Source organism: Simochromis diagramma, unplaced genomic scaffold, assembly GCF_900408965.1.
Source record: "Simochromis diagramma unplaced genomic scaffold, fSimDia1.1 OVJJ01000603.1, whole genome shotgun sequence".
NCBI classification, from domain to species: Eukaryota; Metazoa; Chordata; class Actinopteri; order Cichliformes; family Cichlidae; genus Simochromis; species Simochromis diagramma.
Window position 1 is genome coordinate 13,024,313 of NW_024387414.1, and position 17,269 is coordinate 13,041,581.

Below are 17,269 nucleotides of genomic sequence, written 5' to 3' on the forward strand. Positions count from 1 at the left end.
CATACCTGTGTGTATGTATGTGTGCTAGCTGAGCAGTGACCATTGGGGAGAGTCTCCTGAATGATAAACAGTGTGTTCTTCTGCCTTTCCTTTGTTCCCTCTTTCTTTGTCTTTATCTACCTCTACATCTATCTTTCCAACCATCTGGACCCTTAGTCTACCCCCCACCCCCTACCCATTAGCCCCCAGTGCCAATACATACAAACATACAAACACACGCATGTAGAGTACTTCACATATGTACAAGATGTATTTTGAATATGTTATGTGTGAGTAATACAGACTTCAGGCAGCCCGGTAAAGTTTGGTATTGTAAGAAAAAATACATGGAAAAAGCCTGACTTACAGAGCCTGTATTTCTTACTTTCGCTATACATAAGTGCTTGTGTGCTATATCTATCAATCCTCTTTGTATTTTTGATATAAATAGCTGCTGCATGTAATGGACCTGATGAGTAAAGATAGCTGCTTTGGTGTCATTGGAGGTCTTTGTACTTTTAACTCAACCACATCTTTTTTGTTGCGTGTGCTAATGACCTTTGCTCTAAATTTACTGAGTTTACAAACTGTTACTTTTTCCCACTAAAGATTTTTATTGGGGTGGATTACATTTCAGTGACGCTCCGATGTGCATAGTGGAAAAGTCAGGGAACAATTAGGGGAGAACGCAGTTACAATTGATTAAACTGGGTTTTGTCTTTGGTGTCGTTTTCATTGACAAGCCTAATACCTTGTGATGCAAAGGGTATTTTTTATGTGCAGTTGAATCCCTGGGTAATGTCTTCATCCACTGGGTAAAACTGTAAGAGAAAATAATTTAATAAGATATTACATTTATTTAAAAAGGTGTCATGAGCACACATGAATTTATTATCTTTACAAAAGCAGAGCATATGCACTTTTCTACCTTTGTGCATGCACACAATTTTACTTACAGCCATTATATCTAAAAAAGTTTAATGTAACAGACTGTGTTGGATGGGTAATATAAAGTAAAACCATGAGTGCACATATTGAGTTGAAGAAAATACAGTTGTAAATTGTATATGCATATAGACATAATCCCTCCTACTGCTACAGTTTCCTGCATACTGCCTACTATATTATATACTGTAACGTAAAATAAAAGCAAATATGTCACAACCCCCCTAAAGCATGTGTGATGACTCTGTGTAACCATGAATGCATGGCCTTTAAGACTAATAATCTGGCATGTTTCCAAGGCATACACATAAAATAAGTTCAGTTGGGTCTCCTTATATTTTTAAGGAAAAAAAGATATACGTATGTGAAGTGTAGTGCTGTGCATGTGAGTTTGTGAGTGGGTGTGTGTCTGTGCCTCCCCACTCCCCCCAGGCTTACTCCATCAACCTCCCTTCACTAACAGCTGTCTCCCCTCATTTACATGCTCTCTCCACCCACTAATGGAATTAGCCACAAGTTTCCTGAGGTGAGGCAACACGCACAGACACAAAGACATATAGACACAACTGTGTGCACTGTATTTGTATCCCTATACAAGATGTTTTTGCTTGTTCTATTTTTGTGTGTATGTTAGAGATGGACTGCAAAGGTCAAACAGAAGACACAGCTAAATTCAAAACTACTCTGTCAATATTCTGAAGAAAAATAAAAAACCAGGGGTTTCTTCCGCATCAAAGGCCAGCCACCAGAAAGTTAAGCAGCAAAAAGAATAACCTAGGAAAAAAGAGGAATGTCTAACAGAAACTGGTGAAGTCACCTCACCTGTTGTTTAGCCCATGCTTGATTTAGTGGCTCACACTCACATTTCTATGAATTTCATTAGATTACATGTAGTGTCTCAGCTCCAATCTGAGGTGGTGGCATTTAGGACAGTAAGTAATAGTAATGGCCACTTTCCATTCAATTATACAGCAAGTTAAAAGTAAAGAAAACTAGTGAGAACTAGTGGTTACTAGTGGCGTTGCTGGTGCCTGGGTACTATGCACTGTATAACTGCAGTGATGTCTCATGATAGAGTTAAAGGTGAACTGATCCAGATCCAAAACTTTTCCTTCCTATTCTTACCATAACCTTCAAAAAGTTTCAAAGCTCCTGCTAGTGTAGACCTTTTTTCCCCTCTTTTTTTTAACTGTCTCCTCTGGCCCTCTCCACCAATAGGGCTCTGTTTCCTATTGTTTCGTCCTTCATCTCTCTGTCAGCAGATCCCGTCCATCAATAGAGAACTGTCACTCACTAGAGCGACAATTGGCAGCTGTCGATAGTTTAGAGGGTCGCCAGTCTGTATATAGGCTTCAGCTCCTAAAATGCTATCAGCTGCCAATACAAACTCACACATGCGCATGCACAGTGTGACATGCACAAGAGAGCAAAGACTCACACACGCGCGTACATGCCTTTTTCTCTTTGCATCCTCATCTCGCTTGATCATCGCTGACACAGGAAAATTTGGTTTGGTAGTAACGATATCAGATCAGATGAGGAAACAAAGAGCCACCTTCTGACTATTCAGTGTTTAGCAGTGTGTATGTGTGCGTGCACACACACACACACACACACACACACACACTTTATTGCACTGATAAAGGTCTTTGACACAGACAAGAGTCACTGACACATGGCTCCCCCTTCTGGAGACCTATAAGACCCTTGGCAATGACATTGCAATCCCCAGTTACACTGTAGCACATTAACATTCATTAATTGATTCCATCATCCATCTATTAATTTAATCACTCCTCCCTCTATCCATTTCCCCTCACTTTATCATAATCTTTTTTCTTTTAGTTCCCCAGTCCTTTTCCCCCCACATAGTTTCTAAACTTGTATTGTTCCATCACACCATTTCCATCTTTGTATTTCTGTTAGATTTGAAAATCAACCAACAGAAGGTGCCAGATGATTACCGGTTGAGTTTTTCACTGATTTGGCTTCATTTTGATTTATTATGATATTATACTCATTCAATACAGATATTTGGTGAGAGTCAAAATGCTACAAGTCACACATACAATGTGTCATAAAAATTCAGAACGTAAGACACTGCAGTTATTTAGACCATGTAGTATTTATGTAGTATATCCTAGTACCGTAGTATCTCGACAGAGCACTTCAATCTCAGACTGCAGGCTTACTTGTGGTTCTTAGAGCTTCCAAAAGTAGGATAGGAGGCAGCACCTCAGCTATCAGGTCTTTCTTTTTTGGAATGTGCTCTCTTTTGATTCAGGAGACTGACACTCTCTTATTTTACAGTTTTTCTGAATTGCTAACACACATTTCCTAAAATCTCATCTCTTTGTCTCAAAACACTAAACACAAACTCTAAAATTCAAGCTACACACACAAAACCTTCAACTTGTCTTACAAAACCAAACATTTGACCCAAAACTACTTTAACTTTACTCAAAATGAACCACTACTGTCAAAAACCACACAAAACCAGTGAATGTGCAAACACAACTTAGCAACTATTACACACTACAGAAATAAATACAAAACACTGTGAGATAGCAGGAAAATAATATTTATGTATTCATTCATTTATTCTTGTACTCACATTTTAACAAAAAAGAACTGCAATAAAAAAGTTACATATACATAAAACAATTATATATTTTTACAGCATAATCAGATCAATGAATCTGCCTCAGCATCAAGCTTCTGTGCTGGGTCAGGCCACAGGACGTCATCCACATCACATGTTATGGTCTCCCTTGCAATGCAACGCGATGCCAAATCCAGCCCGAGCAAGAATCCAGTCCCATCTCACCATGCCCCAGTCATTGCTTGAAGTAGATTTTCCTGTGTGTAAGGGTTTCGGTTGTATACTTTCCATCTCCACGCTGAGAAAAACTCCTCATTAGGGTTCATAAGGGAGAGTATGGTGGAAGAAACACATTGATAAAATGCTGCTCATTGTGAAACCAGTTGCATATTTTTGAAAGCTCACATTGTCCTAAATGTAATGGGATGCTCTGCCTTCTCACGATCTCTCTACTCAAGCAAAGCATCCCGTAGACCATCCAGGAATCTTGCTAGAAGTTCGGTGTTGTACGGCCCAACAGCAACATGACTGTGGAGAACCCCATAGCTGCTGATGGCAGCACAGATAGTTACATTTCCACCACGCTGGCCAGGCAGTTCATTAATAGCACGTTGACCTATGACATTGCAACCTTTTTTTCTCCTTTTTGCTAGATTCAACATGTATGTTGTCTTCTATAATCCACTGCTGTATTTCATGCAGTCGAATTGCATTATTCTGATGGACCATATCCACAATAAGTGTCTCCTGGTGTTGTGAGCGCATGCGTGTTCTTCCACACTCATGCGGCTATCCTTCAATTCTAAACAAAATACCATTTAGTTATAAGTATACTTGTATACATAGCACATGTATACATCATACTATTCATTTACAGAACTAAAATTAGTTTGTTGTGTACAGAGAATCTTTGAGCTTGACTCAATGGTTAGGTCTCATGAATACATCTTCGTGGATGAAGCTGTATTCAATCTAGCAAAAAGCAGAAGAAGAGGTTGTAACATGTGTTTTCAATTTTGAGTGGTAGTGTGTTAATGATGAAAACAGTGTGTTTTGTGTAAATGTGTTTTGTGTTTGATAATGTGTTTAGAGTTTTGGTAAATGGGTGATTCAGATTTGCAAATGAATAGTGTTTAAGATTTTGGCAACTGTGAGATTGATTTGATGAAAGAGTTTTCATAGTTGACGGTTTAGTTTTTACAATGGGATTTGGTGTTTTAGCAATTCAGAAAAACTGTAAGACTAGACTTAAAACTTTCCTGTTTAATAATGGATGTAGTTAGGACTGGATTTCATGTAAAAGATGGACTTAGCAACCATGATGTCATCCATTGCCTATATAGTAAAGGTCCATTGTGTTGCGTGAAGACTGTTTTCACCTTTGTCATTTTGGTATTTTCAAATCAGATGTGAGGCAGATCAAACCGAGAAATATATGGACAATGCACCTTAATAGGCTAGATACTTGCCAGTGACACAGTAAAGAAAACTCTTCATTACTGTTCTTTTTAACTTGAATCATAATCTAAAATATGAGCTGCTATATTCAATAAGACTAGACAGGTTTCTGAAGCCATAAACCCCTCAGGAGAGTGAGGTCACAACAGAGTTGAAGCTTTTTTTTTCTACTTCTTTACTGTCTCAGCGTTTTGCAACCACAGTAGTTGACCCCTTCTACCCATCAGAGAAAAAAAATGTAGTCAATTCCACATTACTTTTAAGACACGGACATTAAGTCCATCTTGTACAATTTGTGTCACCTCTCACAAGACTATGGCATATATTAGAGCCTAATCAATAAGCGTACCAGTATTATTGTTCCAAAAACATCTTTTATATTTCTTAGACTCTCCCAATCAATGACAGACTAATTGTGATAGTAAAGAAATGCAAATATACACAAGTTTAGTTTAAAAAGGAACTACAGTTAGGTCAAAATTAGACCAGGTTGCACCATAAGCTCATGCCAGTTTATAGAATAATACTGTTTTGTTTATCTTCTGACTGCACATTCCTTGGATTTTGATTATTTTTTACGACCTCCTGCTTTTTTCAAAATGTTAAAGTTTCTTTTTTAAGAACACAGAAAAGGAAAAGTGACAGTGATGTGCCTGTCTGCTGTTCTTTACGCACATGGCGTCCATCCGTATGAGAAATGTGATTACAAATGAGAGCGTGAGTGAGAAAGCGGAGTGTCACAGCTGGCATGGCATCTGGCTTGGCATATCGTTGCCCGGTCTCGCTCGCTGCCTGTGCGTTCTAATGTGGCTGTCGACAAGCCCATTAAGAAGCTATTACTAAATGCTCTGTCTCTGCTCCTCTTCCACGCCTTACAGCACAGGCCCGAGGGAATGCCAGCAACATGAAGGAGAGAAAAAGGGGAAGAGAGACAGAAAGAAAGGGAAAAACAGGTTGGGGACAGACAATGGTGCCACATCAATACGGACAACGTACGTGTGACAATACGGTTTCTGACTTAATAACTTTATTTAAAGATAAAACTTGTGTTATATTGTTATGCTACTGTCTATAATAGATAGTAAAGGCTCTTAAATAATGTTATAGGAATTTATCCATAGGAAGAAGTGTTGTAAAGCCATGTAAACCCTGTAGGATTAAACTAAACAATCCAGAAAAATTTGTTTCTCAAAGCAGCTGATGCAACAAACAAGCCAATAATAGAATAGAATAGAATAGAATAGAATTCAACTTTATTGTCATTGCACATGCACAGGTACAGGGCAACGAAATGCAGTTTGCATCCATCCAGAAGTGCTTTAGTGATATAGATATATTACAATATATATTAGCAATAATATAGATATGTGAGTATATTACAGAAATGGGTCTATTATGGTATGTTATAATGTACACGGTATGAAGTATGTTGTGAATATTCTATAACTATAAGTATGTACAGGCTGTAGTGAGTACAAGCTATGAACAGGCTATGAACAGGATATAAATATGAAAAACTATACAGAATATGAAATAAGTAACTTTACAGAATCTGAGATATACAGCTATACAGAAATGGGAACTATGCAAGTTGTAAACAGTTGTAGGATTAAAGATTATCGAATGTACAGAATGATTATTTACACAGAGCTATACAGTAGTGCAGTTAAGATAAGTGAGGGTGTAGATAGTTTCTACAGAGGCTATATAAAGTGCTAGTGGTTGTGAGTGGTGGTTCAGTCCATGTTATTATTGTGTGTTTGAGGGTACAGTTGTCCATTGTGTGTATGTTCAGTCCATGAGTTTAATGTGGGTCAGATGTCAGGAGGCAGAGTTCAGGAGTCTGACAGCTGTGGGGAAGAAGCTGTTCCGGTACCTGGTGGTCTTAGTCCGGAGGCTCCTGTGGCGCCTCCCAGAGGGCAGGAGGGTGAAGAGTCCATGTGATGGGTGACTGGGGTCTTTGATGATTTTCCCAGCCCTTTTCAGACACCGCTTCCTGTAGATGTCTTTTATGGCAGGAAGTGGTGCTCCGGCGATGCGCTGGGCAGTTTTCACGACCCTCTGCAACGCCTTCCGGTCCGAGGCAGAGCAGTTCCCGTACCAGACTGTTATACAGTTGGTCAGGATGCTCTCGATGGTGCAGCGATAGAAGTTCACCAGGATGTCTGAGGACAGGTGGTTCTTCCTCAGAGTCCTCAAGAAGAAGAGGCGCTGGTGAGCCTTCTTGACCAGCTTGGAGCAGTTGGTCGTCCAGGTGAGATCCTCGGAGATGTGGACTCCCAGGAACTTGAAGCTGCTCACACGCTCCACAGCCGTCCCCTTAATGTGGATGGGTGGATGTGGGTCAGCATTCCTCCTGTAGTCCACGATGAGCTCCTTGGTCTTCTCGGTGTTAAGCAGCAGGTTGTTTCTGTCGCACCACTCAGCCAGACGATCCACCTCCTCCCTGTAGGCGGCCTCATCGTTGTCACTGATGAGGCCAATCACCGTGGTGTCATCTGCAAACTTAATGATGGTGTTGGGACCATCAGCAGGTCTGCAGTCGTGGGTGAAGAGGGAGTAGAGGAAAGGGCTCATCACACAGCCTTGTGGTACACCGGTGTTCATTGTGATGGTAGATGAGCAGTGGTTATCCAGCCGGACATGTTGGGGGCGGTTGGTCAGGAAGTCCAGTAACCATTTGCAGATGAGGGAACTGATGCCCAGGTCTGTCAGTTTCCTGATGAGTTGTGAGGGGTGGATTGTATTGAATGCTGAACTGAAGTCTATAAACAGCATTCTGGCGTAGGTGTTGTTGTTGTCCAGGTGTGAGAGGACAGAGTGCATTGCGATGGAGACTGCATCCTCTGTGCTCCTGTTCTGGCGGTATGCGAATTGGTGGGGGTCCAGGGTGGGGGGGAGACAGGATTTGAAGTGTGCTAGGACCAGTCGCTCTAAGCACTTAGTGATGATGGGGGTGAGTGCTACTGGGCGGTAATCATTGAGGCAAGATGGGTTGGAGTTTTTGGGTATCGGGACGATGGAGGTGGATTTGAAGCAGGCCGGTACCACAGCGTGGGCCAAGGACAGATTGAATATGTCTGTGAGCACTCCTGCAAGCTCCCCAGAACACGCTCTGAGAACACGCCCGGGGATGCCATCAGGGCCTGCAGCCTTGTGGACATTGATCCTGCTCAGCACCGCTCCTACATCGGTGGGGGAGAGAGTCAGAGGTTGGTGGTCTGGCGTCATGTCTGCTTTGGTTGTGGTTGTGGGGTTCCCTCGCTCAAAACGAGCATAAAAGTTGTTGAGCTCGTTGAGGAAGGAGACATCAGAGGATGCGGGGGAGGGTTTGGTGGTCCTGTAGTCTGTGATGGTCTGGAGTCCTTGCCACATGCGTCGGGGGTTGGAGTTGGAGAAGTGTTCTTCTACCTTCTTTTGTAATGGTGTTTGGCTTTTTTGATGCCCTTCTTTAGATTAGCCCTGGCTGTACTGTAGGCGTGTGCATCTCCTGACCTAAGGGCAGTGTTGCGGGCCTTCAGGAGGAGACGAACATCCCGGTTCATCCAAGGCTTCTGGTTGGGGTACATGGTGATCCGTTTCTGGGTGGTGACACTGTCTGTGGTTTTGGAGATGTAATCCAGTACAGATGAGGCGTACTGGTCCAGGTCTGTGTGGGTGAACATATTCCAGTCTGTGTTTTTAAATCTGTCCTGGAGCACTGCGTCTGTCCCCTCTGGCCACACTTTAATTGTCCTCACAGCAGGTTTCACACGTTGGATGAGTGGTGAATACCGAGGTGTGAGGAACAGGGAGAGATGGTCCGATTGTCCAATGTGGGGGAGGGGTGTGGCTTTGTAGGCTCCAGCCAGGTTGGAATACACATGGTCTAAAGTCTTGTCTCCTCTGGTGTGGCAGGAGACATGTTGGTGGAATCTGGGGAGGACTGTCTTTAAGTTGGTGTGGTTGAAGTCACCAGCAACAATAAAAGCAGCCTCGGGGTGTTTATTCTGGTGTTTGTTAATGGCTGCAGAAAGTTCTTTCATGGCCAACCTAGCATTAGCGTCGGGGGGTATATACACGGCAGTGAGTATGATAGAAGTGAGTTCTCTGGGGAGATAATAAGGTCTGCATTTGACCATTAAAAACTCCGCATTAGGTGAGCAGTGACTCTCAGTAGTAGTGGAGTTCATGCACCAAGCATTGTTAATATAAATGCACAAACCTCCACCTCTGGTCTTGCCGGAGTCATCTGCTAGCCTGTCGGCTCGGTGTGTGTGGCGTCCTGCTAACTCGATAGCATTGTCCGGGCAGCTGTTGTTCAGCCATGTTTCGGTGAAAAACATGACATTTGAGTCCATAATCCGTCTGTTGTTAGTGATGGAGAGCCGTATCTCATCCATTTTGTTTGCCAGAGAACGGACATTGGCGAGAAAAATACTGGGTAAAGGCAGCCGGTGTGGTGTTAGCTTTAGCTTAGCCCGTAGCCCTCCGCGCCTACCTCGCCTTTGTTTACGATCTCGGCGCCGTCTGCGTGCACTTCCGCCCGGCCGGGGAGAGTGGACAGCCTCCGGTGTTCTGGAGATCTCTGGGATGAGTCGGAGATCAGCGATAAAACTGTTGGAGTTGTGAGTCCAGATGTCCAGAAGCTCTTGTCTGCTGTAGGTCAGCAACGCACAGCAATTCTGGACGAATAATCCGGTTAAAAGTAGATAAAAAACCGCTAAATAGCAGATTCTGGAGAGACACTGAGCCTCGCGTTGTTCACGCGCCGCCATCTTGGGGCTAATAGCCTCAAAGATGAAGTTCTATCTTTGAGGCTAATAGCCTCAAAGATGAAGTTCATGGATCCTGTGGACACATACCATTAAAATAGGTCATTACATTAGAATCTTTTATATCACACATTCCCACCTAGTGACCTAATTTACTGGAGAAAAGCTACCTCTTGGCCTGCTAGAAGACACACTTATGGTGTCATTTGAAAATCCTATGTTGCCTCGTGCTGAAGTTATTGCATTCACAGGATTTTCACTAAACTTACTCTGATCTTGAGGTCAAGGTCACTGACAGTCATTCAAGGTATTTTGTAGATGCACCTGCGCTATTAATTTGAAGCCCCTATGTCACCTTGTTCTCGAGTTATCGCATTCACAAGATTTTCAGAAAACTTGACCTCCATTGACCTTTAGGTTGAGGTCACTGAGATTCAAACTTATCTGAGATTTTTTTTGTACTTAAAAAAAAAACATTCATGGATAGAGCCTAATCTGTGCTCTTCATATAGTTTATTTAATGAGTCAAAAATACACAGCTGTGGCAGTACAGATTAAATTTTACACTTTCACAACTGTTTATGTTCAGTACCATCAACTTGGATCGCTAACTAGGTATGTCAGTCTGCTCTGACTTTCCACTTGAAACTCCAGGTTGAGGAGTTTTTCAAAATTAAAATCTGTTGGTCTGTTTCAGACTTTCCTTTTTTCACTGTGACTACTTTGGCATGCCAGAGAATCGAGCAAGTTGATTTTAACTAAAACTGACAGATGAATTGTATCTTTAAAAGTGATTTTAACCTCCTAGAGCCTGGTGTCCACATATGTGGACATCACATTTTAGGTTGTCTAGACCAAAATACTAAATTTTCCTCTATAAAGACCTGATATCCACTTACGAGGACATTATACTGCCACTGTTCTATCGAAATTTAAAGAGAATGTCCTCATATGTGGATCTCATTTTCTCAGAAACAAAAATCAGGTTAAAAAAAACACATAATCCTTTGTTTTTACATTCGTCAGGTCCCAATCAGCCCAAATAGCAAAGAGAAATTAAAAATGCATGCCATGAAAGAGTTCGGGTCTTAGGAGGTTAAGTTTTGAAGACCTGCTCTCACAAAAAAAGTTTTAAAAATATAGCATCTTATTCATGTTGTTATTATTATTATTAATGTTATTCCCATTTCCTGGATTTTGCAAGGTGTACATATCCCATTATGATTCCAACACTCACAAGAGACTGTGTGCAATTTCCTGCTCTGTGTGTATGTGTGTGTGTGTGTAAGAGAGAGAGAAAGTGTGTTTGGAGCAATGAACTGCTCTTTTCATGAGTGACTGTGACAGGTTTCTCATCAGGCCCTGAAGCCTCCTCGCAGTTAGAGACCATGTACAGCTCAGTCCCCAAACAACAAGCACACATGAACACATGCTGAAACGGGTGATGATTCGAAAGACTTTTCCCATTAAAAAAACAGCATATCGGAGCAGTAGTTGGTACCATGTGTGTGTGTGTGTGTGTGTTTGTGCATCTGAGCCGACTACTGGAACTAAGCGGGGCTCTTAATCACGGCTGTAACGGGCAACATTACCAGCAGCGGCAGCAGGCTAATGATGAATGCCCGAGTCTCTGTGCAAACCCTGACCTCCTTTTCTGCTGTGATGCACAAAAAGCTCTAGTCCTCTCATCAAAAATTACACACACACACACACACACACACACACACACACACAGGTATTAGATTACACCAACGCATACATCTTAAACAACCGAAGCAAACAACTATGTATTGAACAAAAAACTGCTTGTGCACGCACACACACAACTACAACTTACTGCTCCACAGAAGGTGATTTACCTCCAGCCAGCCTGCTCAGGAAATGTGTGTGTGTGTTTGCAGGTGTGAAAGAATACAACTTCCATTGCTAAGAGAATCTAAAAAGTTGTGTCAAGTCCAGATATATTAAATCTGGAACTGAAACGGTAAGAGAATGATTGAGAGGTAAACACAAGAAAGAAAGAAGTGGAAAGAAATATCAGTAGAGGTAACATGAAATGTAAATGAGAGAGGAAGAGAAATTGAAATAAAAGAGGGAAAAAAAGATCAGCAGATGAAAGAGACAGATGGTAAAAAAAAAAAAAAAGATGTAAACAAGAAAGATTTTGCAACGCAGAGAGTGAGTAGTTATAAATGAATGTAAAGTTTTGATGAAGGACAAACTAATGTCAGGGAGTTGGGCGGTTTGGGCTTCCTGCTCCCCGGCTAGCACATGTGATCCCGCCTGTCACTCACACTCCATCGCCATGACAATCATCATAATGCCGACGCCTGGAGGGAGGGACAAGCCTGTCCTTGTAACAAACAGAAGCCCTCCGCAATCTGACGCCGACAACTGTTAAGAACACACACACACACACACACACACACACACACACGAACATGACAACCGTCATGTAGTGCTGCCACATAAATAGACAAATATAAAACAAACTCCACTGTAGATTTATAATGAAAGCTCTTTTCAGTAACAATGATGTGATTTGATATGTTACTGTCACCCATTCTGGACCACGCTGCATACATTGTCAAACTCATTCATTGCATAATATGCAGCATGTGGTCATCCGTGCATTTGGACAGGTGTGTGTGTGTGTGTGTCACATGTGTGCCTATACATTTATTTAGCCTAAGCATTCAAACAATACATGTGAGTGCATGACTGGTGTGTTCACATATCATATGTGTGTGTGACAGACAAGTGAGACAGAGACAGAGAGACAGTGCGTATGTGTGTGCATGTTGGCCACAGGGTGGGAAACAGGGACTTGTCAAACTGAGGAAGAGATGGCAAACTGGATGGTGATGCCAGCTCAGTGTGACAGCTTCTTCACATACACACACACTCACACATACACACATGCTCTAGCCCCCCAAACCTGCCCTTGCCCATACTATAGAGCTGTGAAAGCTGGGATACAGAAAGAAAACGAGACTGGTGGAACCTCCCTTTAACTGGAGGCTGATTAGTGTGTGTATGTGTGTGTGTGTCGGTGTGTCTGTTTGCGCGCGCACGTGTGTGTCTCTGTGAGTGTGTGTTTGTGGTGGGATGGGGTTCAAAATGTCACATCAATTTGTGGCTCCACTGTTTCTGAAAGAGGCTAACCCCACTGCCACTTAAGTTTAGCACATCAGTGAACGGCATAGCGGCAGACAGGACACATACATGCGTCAGTAGACACACGTGAAACCATTCTAATCCAGTAATTACCTACTTAGAACTGCAAGCACACACATTTATATTGGGTTATACAGATGTAATTTAACTTGATAGACAATTTCCAACTGCTTCAGATGGTAACTCTGGAACATGTTTTAAACTGCTGCTGCTGCAAAACTATTCTTTTTGAAAAACAATGTTAAAATGCTCAGTTGATCAACATCCCATGCAGTAATATTATATAATTGCACATGCTGACATATGTGTTAATTTTAAATACTAGATGACAGTTCAATACAGCTTGAGAAATTCACCATGTGAATTATAATAATAGTAATATTGATAATATACTGATAAGCTTGCATCACTATCTCCACATATACACAAAGATTAGTTGAAATCAGTCTTTTGGTAGGATGCTTCACTCCACGTTACAGTGGAAAGAGTCAGCAGAGGTAGAGTTGTTGGTTAGAAACCCCCAAGAGTGACCTGGGCAGGGCGTCAGACTACTTTAACCACTCATCTCCATTAACAGACTCGCAGATATTATTATGTTCCCAGGGGAGCAGGCGTGCTCTAACCAACCGTTTAGCCTCTCCCTCTCTCCACTCTCATGTCTCCTTCTCTCTGCTGTGATGTTATACTATGAAAGAAGACAGCAGAGAGAAAAATATGAGATTGATTTATTTGCTTCAGTGTTCTTTGGGATGGAGTCCTCTCCCACACTTTCTCTCCTGTTTCTCTCTCTCTTTCTCTGGAAACTGAAACCAATTAGTGGGCAGAGCACTTGTAGTGGGGAATGTAGGGCAAGCGAGGAGTAATAAAAAAGTATTGACTTTTCTGTGACTGTATGCGGCGTGAAAGGGGTGCCGCGGCCTTGTCCGACATGAAAGGAGCTCCATTAATTTCACTTATTTCTCCCAGGCCCCTGTCAGGAGGCCCTAATGCGTCCCAGGCGCACTTCTCACATGCAGGCACTCAGACAGCACGACACAGCTTCAGCCTGGTTACTAAATGAGTTTACATTATATATCAGTGAGGGAGAGAGAGAGAGAAGTGCAAAAGAAAAGAGTCATTTCTAATTCTGTGGTTGAGACACAAAGCGGGGCCTTTCATACATGGCTTATTTGCCCTAACCTCACCTCCCCATCCTGCTGAACTCTTGCTTTCTTTCACTTGTTCTGCATCATGCAAACACACAGTCCCAGAAAAGAATGACCTACAGTATCAAAACAGGACAACAGCAAAGCCTATTTTGATTTAACTAATCATGCTTCTCCTTTGGGACATCATAAAATACAACACAAGGTCTTTGCATTGAGGACTTGTGCACGATATCTTACACATAGGTCAAAAATTTAACACGAATAGTAAAAGAAAGTTAAAAAGAAAGAAAGCGTATGCATTTTTACTGTACGCAAAGATAGCTACTTCGAAGCCCAACAGTTTTAAGAGGTGTTCCTGCATTTTTACAGCTTTATCACATTTATCAAAAAGATTATCCCAGATCCTCCTTAATTTAAAAAAAAAAGCAAAAAAAAACCCCCAGCAAAGACAGGATTTTTGAACTTTTCTCATTTTGCACTTAATGATGACCTAATGCCACCAGCTAAATTACATTTATCTGGAATTCCAACAGTACCGGGTAAGTGCATGTAACCTTGTGTCTGCATGCTTGCATACACTGTGTGTGTATGCTTGAGGTACACACACCACATGAGTATCTGTGTGTGTGTGTGTGTGTGTGTGGGTGTGTGTGTGTGTGTGTGAGAGAGAGAGAAAGAGCGAAGAGTGAGAGGCTATCTGCAGACAGAAACTAATCAGTGTGTGTGAGATAAGAAAGCAGCCTTTATGGTGTATGGTAATCAGCCCCCCTCGGCCTGCCACCGCCATGCATAATCACCACGACTTATTCACATGATTGATGAAATATGCGTCTGTGAAATCTGAGCCGCTTTTGTTATCATCCTGTTTTTCCCCGCTCCCTTCTCTCTTTCCTTTTCTCTCAATCTTTTTTTTGTCTGATTCAACCTCTCCATCCCTCTCTATATCTATCCCCTACTCTGCAGTAGCCAAAGATGTTTGGAACAATGTACAAACAAGAAATTACACCCACAGTATGGGGTCCCTCTTACTAATAAACACCCCCCCCACACACACACGCACACACTCACTCTACACATACTTTCTTCTCATGCGGTAGTTATGTGATACACAGGGCATATATACAAAATTTTTGTAAAGAATAAGACAATAACTAAATGAGAAGTACTAATTATTCAGTCTTGCAAAGAGTGTGAACAGGTGAGCCGGATTAGAGGGGGTTGCTGAGAGCAGAGAGAGAGGGAGAGAGATGACATGATAGATGAAATTAGATACATGCTTCAGAGAACTCATCACTGACATGCAATCACATTAATCTGGAAACAAATGCAGAATTCAAAACTAACATATCAAGAAGAAACAAAACAAAAACAAAAAAACAATATAAACAAAAGCGACTGCAGCAAATCCTTGTGAAAATGCAGTTACCAGAATGAGTGGCTATGGTTGTGACGTGTCTGGCCATGGTGATAAAATATTATTAATAATGAGGGTGTTAGTTCTATACAAATAGGTTTACCATAAAAAATACAACTAGAATGGAAATTAATTAGCATAACTTTTTGTCTTTAGTTACCTCACGCTACCATGGTTCAAATGTGACAATCTTCCTGCAATTTGTCCATTATTCTTTATCTTCATATTGCTATTGGTCATTTCATGATTCTAACAACACATAATACAAAGGTTTAATGAATCTTGTGTAATCCTAGTTTTCTATTAGCCACTGCAAATGCCCTGTGGGACAAAACAGTGAAATTCTGGTTATCTCCCAAAGGCATTCACAGTGCAAAAGTTCGCAAAAATGAAAAGTATCTGATTTTTGCCAATTTTCCTCGTCAATTCCAATGTCAGAAGGCGGTTACAGACACTGTTTGACCGTCTGACAAGTATACTAGCACCCTAAGGCTTAGAATAGGAAAGAACTAGGAGAGAGAAAGCCTAGGAGGAGGGCTGCAACTAGGACTTTGATTTGGGTTGAAAGTAGGCACTGGGGGAAGGTGGGGGCTGAGACTGAGGGTAAGATTAAGACTTGGGCTGGTGCTGGTGAATTAAGGGCCTCAGCCTCAGGGTGCTATTACACATCTATAATGAGAAACGGAGAAGAGGGAGGCTTGTCTTTGCACCTCGGCACACCTTAGATTAAATATGCACAATTCCCATGCAAAATGGGCCACGAACAGCCGGGACCAGCATTGCTGTCTAATCCCCTGTGCTGGAGTTGTTTCAGCCAGGGTTAACAGGCTCATCAGTCAACACGGGCTGCTTTGCACAGGACATCAAGGCCATTTGCTGGTTTAAGTGTTTGTGATTGCTTCTCTTTCCAGGTCCCATCACCACCCCCAACCCCCAACACATATTCCCACACTGGCTAAGGAACATATGAGACTTTAATAGCACACACATACATGTGCATATACCCAAGTGTGCACATCTTGTATAGTTACAACTGATAAAGGGGTGGTTTTTATACATACACTAGGCAGCTTAGAAAGTTACAAAAGCCATAACACAAAAAAAACAAACATAACCTGAAAAAATAGGACTCACACACAGTGATACATACACAACTTATACCTCCAATAGATAGATACAGAATGTGGGTGCTGGATTCTCTGTGCCCATCCAATAAGACAAGCTCCTGGCCTAGAAAAATGAAGCCACTGTGAAAGTGCCAAAAACAGCAGTACATTTGAGGGTAGCCCCACAGGTCAATCAATCCAAATAGACTTAAAAATATTTTTTTTTTTAAAAATGCATCTGAAGAGAATGAATGTTCAGAGCCTGTTTTTTCTAGACCAAAAATAGCCTGGGTCTTCATGTCTAATCTATAATTGCTATAAATTTAACCATTAGATTTGAGTTTACTTAAAGTTAACTGACTGATGGATGCCAACAAATGACTATAGTGGGCCACTGTCTAGCATTGACCTCTTAGAATTTCAGTCATGGAACTGGACCTCTTTACTTTGTGTGTAGTGTTGGTGCCATTTGGAAGATGTGAAAAGCACAATTGCTTGTGGTGTGTGTACATCCAAGTCTATCCAAGAAGTCTGAGCTTCATTTTTTATAATTGTTGGTCTGCTCCTGGTTTGCTTGTTTTTTCTTAGCACTAAATAACAGGTACTATATGTAATAAAGCAGTCAATGGACGCTGCCCCTTAGTTAATGGATATCTGAGGAGTCTACCCTTTTTTGGGTGGGCTCC

At 41.7% G+C, this 17,269-nt stretch overlaps 1 protein-coding gene across 1 annotated transcript in view; it reads right to left on the reverse strand.

Annotated features, from left to right (window-relative positions):
• Positions 1–293: 293 nt before the first annotated feature.
• The window catches only part of spata17 (spermatogenesis associated 17), a 44,024-nt gene continuing 27,048 nt past the window's right edge, over positions 294–17,269 (reverse strand). Inside the window, exon 10 of the mRNA XM_040011896.1 lies at positions 294–800. The gene's annotated coding sequence lies outside the window, so the exon portion shown is untranslated. The remainder of the gene's footprint in view (positions 801–17,269) is intronic.